The sequence below is a fragment of the Vigna umbellata genome, chromosome 4 (assembly GCF_029865625.1).
Source record: "Vigna umbellata cultivar VRB3 chromosome 4, Vumbellata_1.0, whole genome shotgun sequence".
In the NCBI taxonomy this organism is placed as follows: Eukaryota; Viridiplantae; Streptophyta; class Magnoliopsida; order Fabales; family Fabaceae; genus Vigna; species Vigna umbellata.
This window is the reverse complement of record NC_142168.1, coordinates 20,901,815-20,912,552: the sequence shown is the minus strand read 5'-3', so window position 1 is coordinate 20,912,552 and position 10,738 is coordinate 20,901,815. Positions and strand designations below refer to the sequence as shown.

General features: G+C 33.3%; 1 long non-coding RNA gene across 1 annotated transcript; it reads right to left on the bottom strand.

Moving 5' to 3' along the window:
• Positions 1-2,886: 2,886 nt before the first annotated feature.
• Positions 2,887-8,760, bottom strand: LOC148199514 (uncharacterized). Its single transcript, XR_015785636.1, has 2 exons — positions 8,563-8,760; positions 2,887-6,657 (listed from the first exon to the last, which is right to left on the bottom strand). It is a non-coding gene; the product is annotated as an uncharacterized LOC148199514 (long non-coding RNA).
• Between the last annotated feature and the right edge of the window lie 1,978 nt (positions 8,761-10,738).

Genomic DNA, 10,738 nt, shown 5'->3' with positions numbered 1-10,738 from the left:
ATGGCTGTCTGGCAAGAGACAATGAAATTTAATAATTGGAATTAAAAAAAGAAAAGAAAAACACAAAAGAGAGGCCCACCAGACCCATAATGTCTTGTTGCATCAGTAGTTAACCTCACCCTTCCTTTTTAATCATTTGCTACTTTAAAAATTTTACAAAGGGAGTTGGACGGTTTTTGTTTCTAGAACTTGGGACTGGTTTATCATACAAAATTAAATTTAATGAAAAGCATGAAGAGATTCATGAATCGTGCATGCTATTCAGAAGTGGCACATTAAGAAGAATAGAACTAGTTTTGTGCTTTAGAATGTGTAGCCCCGGCAGAGCTTTTTGCTGAGTAAAATCAAAAAGCAAGCAGAGGGAATCTTTATAACCAGACATGTTGAATAAGGAAAAGAATAGTTAGCTGAAATCCTTGGGGAAGTTATGTCAGAAACCAAATTCATGAAACAAGAGGGACCATGTTGTTGATTTTGCATTGTCTCATTGTGATGTGTTCATTTATAGATGGATGGATATGAACATATGTTTTGATCAGTTGGATGATGATGATGATGATGATCACATACCAACTGCTGCAACATAAGGTTGAAGAGAAGTGATAAAATATCGGATGGTAGCATATTGATTACGTGCATGAAACCTAAAGGACATTGATATGCATATTGTATTGGAGCATTATTACATGGATGAGATATTGTAGACAAAATAATTGTTTCATGGAAGAAGCAAGGAAAAAGAGGTGTTCCATGTGTGTGTGTATTTTTTTTTATGGGTCAGATTAGAGTCTTAATCAAGACATTGAAGAATTTATGCCATAAGTGAGCTCCGTCGTGAAAATATTCCATAGGCAAATCTATGGCTAGTGGGGCAAAATGTCTCCAAACTATAAAGCAAACCGTTCGAACAAAAGTTTTCATTATTAAGCCTCCGTTTCTGTCACACACACCAATCGTGGTTTGGTGAACGTTAAAATCTCACTGCCGTTAAATCTGTCTTGCAAATTCTCTCACTCTAAATCGTACTTATTTCGTTTTCAAGTACGAAATTATTTTCGGGGCTTTTAACAAAATTCGGTATTTTAAAAAAATATGTATAAAATAGAAAGTAGATTTTTCAAAAATTTAAGTTGTGCTTCAAATATATATGTTTTGAAATGCGAATTCATAATTTATTTTTTAGAAATTTAAAATGCAAAAGAAAAAAATGAATCATATTTTTACACATGAATATTATGTACTTCATTTTTAATTCATGTTTCTAAAAATGATTTCCTAATTTTTATTTTGTTAAAAAATGGGTTTATAAGTAAGATTTATTTTTAGTATGTTGTGTTTTGTCGACTCGAATTCCATGTATATATTTAAAAAAAAAAAAGTAAAAGTGGTGTTTTCATTTACAATTCCAAGAACAAAAGTTAAAAATATATTGTGAAATGGGACTTTTTTTTTTCTTTAAAGTGTTCTACAAAAAACACTTGCCCATAATTTAAAAATGAAAATATCTAGTTTTTGTAAAATTAAAAAAAAAATACCTTTTTATGTTAATATTTTGAATAATTTGTTTGACAATTTTTCTATTAAGTATAAAATTTATACGTGAGTAAATAGTGAAATTATAAGAATAGTGACATGGGTGGAAGAGAGAATAAAGAAATTCTCAAAAGATTGACAGTAGAAAAAGAAAATGAGTAAGCATTTGTTTGATAAAAGATGGTTACGTTTTCGAAAAAAGAAAATATACATGTTCCTTTAATTAAAACCTCAATTGCAGAGGAAAAAATAGTATTTTATTTAAGGAAAATTAATTTGGTCCCTAAAGTTGAATTTAATGCAACACATGGATAATAAAGTCGCATATATTCGATCTTCTGAAAACAAAAAAAAGGTGGGCATTCATTAATCACAGAATGTGATATTAATTCAGCCCAAAACTTGATAACTACTTCCCATACAGGACACTTCCGACTATTTTATTTTAGTAAAAATTCATAAATACTTCTATTTTCAATATATTTAGAAAATTTAATAGAAAACTCAACAATGAGATATCAACTCAATTTATATAAAAAATTAATATTACTTTCAACTCAAAATTTTAAAACAGTAAATTTATTAATTTTTTCTTTACATGTTCAGATTTCTTAATTTTATTTAACAGGAGACTTAGATTTATACTTACGTTTTCGATAAAAATATGTTTTGTATAGTTTTTCTAACTAAAAGCATAGAAATATGAATTAGAAGCGAACTGCAAAATTGTATAGTACTTACAATTTACAGCATAAAAACAAATGTAAAAAGGGACAATAGGTATGTTGAGATCTCACGCGCAGAAATGGATAAATTACATGATACCATTACCACTAGACTCCTTCAGACAGACACACGTAGCTGTATTCTTGTCCTTCAATCACTTTAGCACAACTCTCAAATATGAACTAAATAAATATCATGATTTTCATGGCAAGGAAATTTCAGCCTTTATCATCCACTACAACCCATGTGTGGTGTTGCATACAAATCTTCTCTAGCATAAAACATTCATCATCAAATTCTGTCCTTTTCATCGAGAAATTAGCTAATAACACACCACAACCAATTAACTAAAAATACTAATCTAATGTCTAATATTTTAGATAATTATGTTTCTTAAACATGTATGTAGTCAGATATTCCATACTGGAATCTGCATATCTAGCAGATGAAAACTCAATATTCCAAACAGATACCGATACTTCAAAAGATTACTCTGTAATTCTAAAGCAGATGATGCCTGAATCATGAGTTGTATTATAAAAAACATTTGTAAAAAGATATTAATCTTTGAAGCAAATCAGTTTATGAAGAAATTAGCACTAAACTTTAAAGTAGGTGAGACTCCAATTAAAAAGAATGTAATTTATTGAAAAATTGAAAATAGGAGGAGACAAGGGTCCCAAGGGATGTCGGATAAAGAGGTAGACATCAACAAAGGTTTTTGGGACAAAAGCCACTAAGGAAGGATTACAGAGTGACTTGAAACCAATTGGTCCCCTTCCATTGTCCCCATTGAGGACAATGAGTATTGGCTGCTAAATCCATCACTCATTAATGCAGTCTAATTCTGAAAAGACGTTACACCATTCATGCAAGTACAAAGGAACCTAAGTACGACAGAAAATTTAACTGCAAGAATATAGTTAGGGATAAACTTCAAATGGAGAAGAGAATCAAGCCAGCTAGCAGACCTTGAACTGTTTGTCAACAAGTCTCCCCTCTATGGGGCCAGAGCAATGACATTCCCTATATTATATGGCTTTGTACTGCTAAATGAAGCCACAAATTTTAGTTTCATAAATATCCTTAACCGTTTAGACTATACCACTTCTTTTTTCTTTTCTTTTTCGAAATTATGTCAACCACAGGAGTTTAAATTTCCAAACAAACCAGCTTCACTGAGAGTTCCTAGGAAATTTCATGTGACATTCTCTACCAGGTACAAATTATGAATGCTGTTCTGGTATTGTACCATCCAAGCTAACATTTTTGGAAATATTACCCTGATGCCAGAAATAGTTATCCTGACAAGAGTTATGCAACCAAATCTTTTTGCCTTCCTTTTATTGTTTGGTCAATGGGGAATGGAAATTCTTTAACTTTCTTGGTAAATATGTAAGCTTTTACTAATCATGGTCAAAGCAGGCTGAGAAGCAGAGATGATGCCAGCATGAAAAGAAAGTAGTCAAGTATCATTGCATGAGATCTAGAAAAACATAAACAAAAGCATTTAACATGTATCCAACAAAATTCGTGGCAACAGGTTCTTAACCATATGAAGACAGATCCATCAATGTGCTAAGAAATACAAGATGTGGCATCCACTGCCTTATAGAATGTATCAGGGGAAAAAGAAATCTAACAAGGCACAGCATAGCATATAGACAAGTACTTAGTTCAAGGAAAAAAGAACCACATAAGCCAACTGCTTCCCTTAAGGTGGCACAAACTGAGAGAACCACAGAATATACCTACAGAGGGACGATACCAGGGTCTTGTGCCACAACTGGTTGCTCTGCAATTAAGATGGTAACATGGTAGTTGGGTGGAGAAGCAAAATATTTAGGTTCACTGCTGATTGCTAGTTGTAGAGGGAAACATGAAGCAGCCTAAACTGACATCAAGTTTAAATATTTAGGTTCACTGCTGACTGCTAGTTGTAGAGGGAAATACAACATTCAGATGAAATAAATTTTTCCCAATCTTAGAAGCGAGAAGAAGTACTTGATAATATCCAAACTGAATTTCAAAGCTGGAAATAACCAAGGGAAACTAACATATAAACTATCTTGTATACTATAACTTTAATATTTTATTAACTTCAATATAGGATTTTTAACTTGCCTCACTTTGGAGAATTCAATTAGGTTTCGAATTTTGAATTTCTCACACATATGGTATTTCTACTAAGATTGGGAGGGTGGAGGATTCAATACTGTTATCCTCAAGAATTATTTTCTTCATCAGCAACAGATAAGTTGCAGATACCTGGAAATCAATTCATGAAAAATACAAGAATAGGAAGAAAATGCTCCGCTACAGAATGTGTACACCCTATTTAGCTCAGTCTATTTTCAACTTGCATAAACTCACATTTCAAAGATATCAATCTATATAGTATAGAGGTATTTTCAAAGATATCAAAACTAGCCAAAGTTCATTAAATGCATGAAACGGATTTATTTCGTACTCCAAAATCTAAGCATATATTCCATGCATAGCTGTATCTGATTCTATATGATAAAAGGGACATACTTTACGTTAACAATTATCTTTGTTATCCAAAGTTCTACACGCAGAAATCTATCAGTAATCTGGACCATAAATAAGTAAATATAATTTGACTACCCATGAGGCTCCTATATATTAAACCTAACATAGTTCAAAGACAAAAAGCTAATGACTCAATTTATGATACACTTGTATTGGAGCTAATTTTATTCCCAAAAACAAAGCCTATCCACATCACTAAAAGTCCACAACATGGCTGTACTGATTTTTACCAACTACTCATTGAGCAAGGAAACAGCTACCTGCCAAATGCTAATAGCTTATCATGTTTACTGATGAGGCGCAGAACCTAAGGTGCGAGATTGATGCTTTGACTGAAATTCAAATTTCGTTACAGTCACCAATTCTTAAACATCATGTATCTTAGGATTTGAGTTTAAGATCTTGCTTAAACCTAAAAAAACTAGCTTAGAAGATGAGGACTATCTTCTAAGTCTTGTAAGCCATCTAAGGCCATATGCATTCGCCACCAACTGAACAAAATGATTGATTTAAAGACTTAAAAACTGTGAGCCAATAAGAGACAGAAATTAAGGATCATTGTGCCATAGGTTGCTATTTGGGCAAAGGATTAGAATCCTTAGGACAAAACAACAGGGAAAATAACGCTTCCTGCTAAATCACTTTCTCACATGACTGAATCATGGAATGGAATGAGAGCAAAAAGTAAGCTTATGTATGCAAAAAATCATATGAAAACATCCACAAAAATAACTTAACATTGAAATATCATCTAAATATTCAACGAATAAAATCAAAAACTATTTGTTTATGTTTAATTTTCATTCTGTTCATCTGGTGATTATATTTCGTTTGTTTATTCTTTTTATATAATTAAATACTAAACTCAGATTATCACTAATTTAAAGCAGATTCCTGACATCATGATAAAGAATCATAAATTAATTTTTAAAACAGTTCCAGTTTAGTGTGCAGCCATTCATCACCAACATCATAAAACAGAGATTTAGAAATGGCTCCAATTAATTAAGCAGAAAAAACATCCAGGAAAATGTAGCAGTTTCACATCAAGACATCTTCGATTATGCTAGCAAAATGCGCTGGTATTTTAAATCTTCTATAAAAAAAAACACGAAATAAACAGAAAATTTGAGTCAACCATAAGAAATAAAGCATTTCAAATAATCTTGTCAGTTTCATCGTCATTTGTTATTGGAAACACAGACAGTTACCAGTGACTCAAACAATCCCTCAAAGTAATGAATCAGACCTAAAGTACACTGAGAAGAAAAAGAATATTTATGTAGTCACCAATATCAAAAGCAATCTTACAATGTATATGGCTTTTAAAGGAAACTAGCGTGACAGTAAGCCATTACATATTTACACAGTGCATCTTCTCTATAATGTTTAACAATCAAATGAAATAAATATTAGCTGGTTGTGTTGTCATCCAAAACTGAATAACTTTATGTGTAATATGAATGCAACTCCACAAGTTTTACTTTTGCATTAAGCCTCTTTCAATCACTTCATGAAGAAGTTTCTCTGCCTTATGATTCCCAATTTTTTCAAGGAGCGCATGGATAATAATATCAAAAGTTGCAGCATTAGGATGCAACCCTGGTCTTTGTCTTTCATTTCTAGATTTAAAGATCAATGCTTCACCAAACAATCCCCGTATATAAATTTAAAGCCCATGAATCATAACATTAGGCATACTTAGTTGCTGTCCTTTAGTCAATAGATCCTGAAAAAACCACCTTTTGCATAAAATCTTCCTCCTTTCCCCAGTCCATCGATACGTAATGTGTAAGAGTGCTTGATAGGTTCATAGTTGATTGAATTCCTAGGTCCTTGCTTTTCCTGAATAATCCAATAGCTTTGTCTAAATTATATATAAAACATATAATATAGAATTGAAGATCATTATATCGGCAGATCAACCTCTATCATGCTCATCAATAAGCCTCCAAACAAGAGATGTTGAATTAGATTTTCACAAACCATGGGCACTGTAAGTCACTATATCAGGAATCATATTATTGTGATGCATTTGTACAAAGAGATTGATGGCCTCATCCACAATTTTAATCTTACATAATCAATGGACCATTATATGATAGCTGCGGACATTAGGAGTCACCCCTATTCGAGCCATAGTGTTGAAACAAGCTTTTCCCAGTTCACATCATTAACAAACCAAGAACCATCCACTAAAGAACTGTAAGTAACAACGTGGTTTTACACCTTGTTTCATCATCATACCCAAGACACTTTCAGCTTCTTTCACCCTTCCTTTTTCATACATAATGCATCAACCAATGTATTGAAGGTATGACTATCAGATTTGATATTTTCCACCACCATTTCATTAAGAAACCAATTGCTTCCTCTGACCCACAATGCAAAAGCCATAAATTAGTGTTTTGTAAGTCACGACATCACAAAAAATATTCCATTGACAACCATTTCAGTAAAGGTGGGCATGGATTGGACTTTTCGATATTTAGTCTTAGATTCAATCTAGATCCAAATGGATTGGGTTGATAATTCAAATCTAATCGATCTAGTTAAAATGGATCTGGATTAAAATCCAATTTAAATGAACTAGATCAGCTAAATTTGGATTCTTCATAATCCAATTTAAATTGGAAACAAACTAGACTGAATTCAATTTGTCAATGATATTAAATTCAATCGGATTGATCTAATATAAATGACTATTATTAGGTCCATTAGATATGGGTCAACCTAATTCAACTCGACCATTGGGCTTAAGTCGACTTAACCCGATCTTTCAATTTAGACCGACATAGTTTGACCTTAAACCTTAGATGATTCAGCTCGATTTTTAACTAGAATTAATAAGGCTAACCTTTGATCGGGGTTGATCTTCAGACGGATCGACTCAGGCTGATATTTGGTTGGACCAATCCCATCAACAATCTAGGTCAACTCATGTTGACTTGACTAACCTTCGATCGGGTTTGACTCGTGCCGATATTCAACTAGTCCTCATCCACCTTAACTTGACTTAAACACATGTTATTTTAGATTTTCAAAATCTAAAATATTCAATCCAAATTCAATTAAGTGGATTGATATTTATATTTTCAAAATAAAAAATATCCGTGGATTGAATTTAAAATCCAAAAATATGGATTTGGATTTGGATAAATCCATTTAAATGGATATAAAACCATATGGATTTAGAGTATCATAGATTAAAACTTAAAATTTGAATCTTTTGCCTGCCCTTACATTTCAGACACAATGCAATACAAAGCCTATCAACGTTTTGTTGCTCATCTGAAATCCTCTGGCTATCACCCTGTTATGAAAGTGCTACGCTGTCTTCACCTCTCCATTTTGAGTGAGACCCCTCATAATTGTAATCAAGATTATGGTATTTGGCTGATAACCCATCTTGAGAATCTTGCCATACGCAGAAAAAGCGGAACCCATTCCTCTTAGATGGCAGAAACAGTGACCAAGATGCTCAAAGTAACAAGCGTTGGCATGATTCCTGTGAGTTCCAATTGTTTAGAAAGGGAAATAGCAGTCGGGGTAGTGCTTCTTCAACTTCACATGGGATCCTCAAATCTCGTTAAATTCGATAATGGGTGGGGCAATATGCATATGAAGAGAGCGGTTAAATAAAGCAACACCGTCATCAGCAATGTGAATGAATAAGGGCTGGGACTAAGGATTAACAAGAAAGGAAGAAACTTTGGCAAGTAAACAGAAGTAGGGATAAGAAACCTTAACCTTGACAATGACAATGACATTGTGGGTTTGCTCAGGTACGAGGTGAGGTGTGTCTCCAATGATGCTTCATGTCTGCGGGTTCTCTTTGCTCTTCCAATTGGACAAAAACACCAACGATAAAGTGATTGTGGAATCAACAAATTCAGCCGTTGGATATAATAAGATTATATCAGGAGTTGATTCACGGGCACTTATGTTCACAATTTGTTTTTCCTGTTTTATCAATTTTAATTTGGTAAATTGTATTGTTAATGTTTCAAAAGTAAATGTCACGTAGAAGCTTTTATTTATGAAATACTTATCTACACACAAAGATATTATCAAAGAGAAGAATTCAAAACAATCTGAAAGGTAGATATTGACAGAGTATAACAATATATTAATGACATAATATTTTAAATAAGAAATTATGAATAATTCGTCAACATTTAAAAGAAGGACATAGATGATAAATGCCATGAGACTCACATATGATGTCAATCCTGTAAATAAACAAAATTTTTAGTAAAAGACATAACACAATCAAGAGAACGAGTTAGACGACTAATGGATAGTAAGTTAAAAGGACACACAAGAACATAAAGAACATTATCAATTGTTAAAGATGAAGAAAGATTAATAGTACTAACATCATGAGATAATACCTTAGACCCATATTGTAACCGTCGGGAAATTATCCAAAAAGTATGAACAAGAAAACAAAGATTTGTTATTAGTAATGTGATATGTGGCACCTGAATCAAGAACCCAAGGTCCAAGAGAATAAGGTTGAGTTAGGCCAACAAAAGACATGCATGTATATGCAATAGAAGCAGGGGAACTAAAGCTTTGGAGATCTTCATACCATTGGAGAAATTCATTGAAAAGAGCAAATTGGCTTGCGCATCATAAGAAGCAAAGGAATAAGCCATGTATTTGCCCAAATTATATGATCCTTGTCGGGAAAATCTCACAATATACGCACTATGATATTTTCCTGAAATTGAATCTTATTATTCATTATAATTGAAGGGCTTTAAATAGCTATAACACTTATAATATTACGAGGAATAAAAATAAAATATCAACTATCTTAAAAATAAAATCTGCTTAATCTATCATAAAATAATATTGTACCTAGATAAACCGAATATCATAACTACGTGCCCCTATTTTATTTCTATCAAATCATACTAAATATTACTATACCCAAAAGCTAATAAAATAATATTTAAACAAAATTATTAATAAAACCCTAAAATTTAAGTTTATCCCAACAAACTCCCCCATAAACTTAAATTCTTCCTTCCTTCGTTTAGCTTTCCATGTGCATCATCCCACACCGGGTTTGCTTCTTTCAATTAAATTTGAGTTTTTCTTTTTCCATATTGCCCTCCTGTCTTTTACCTTGGTTGACCTCTTTAATGCTTTGATTGACTTTGTTATGTCTAACTTCTTAATAACCTTGACCAACTCGTTTATGACCTTAGGCGATTTCTCAACCATCTCTGCCGACTTCTTCATCGGGTTCTTCTCAACATCTTCATCTTCCTCTTCGTTTGGTTCAAGAACACTAGATACTTCCTCTTCCTTTTCAAGAGTCACCTTCTTCAGCTCCTCAAGCTCAACCCTCTGTTTATTTTCATAATTTCATTAGCTTCATCTAGAAGTCTCCCTATCCGCGGAATCTCTTCATCTTTTTGTTTGAGTTCTTTCTCCAGGTTTTCATTCTCCACAATTGTTGCATCCTTTACTAAGATCACTTCATCCATTGTTGGGATTGGGCTCTTCATGTCCATTGCATCCGAGCTCTTTGTCATCAACAGGATTCCACACTCTTCTTCAACATCTTCAGTAACGAGATTCGTCTCCCCCTTTATCTCGGTCTTGCAATACTTTGCAATATGACCAACCTTGCCACAGTTGTAGCACTTGCTTGATCTACACTCATTTGCATAGTGGCCATACTTGCCACACTTAAAACACTCAACTCCTGACCGATCACCTCGGCCTTTTCCTTGTCCTCGGTCACGCCAATTCTGCTGACGGGTTTGCTCTTCACTATCATTCTCAAAATTACATCGGCCACGTCCACCTCGTCCTCGGCCTCCTCGCCCTCTTCCGCCAGGACCTAGGCTCTGAGTAATCCGAGATTTATTTGAGTTAAACTGTACTTGTAGTGCTTGATCGTCGGGTT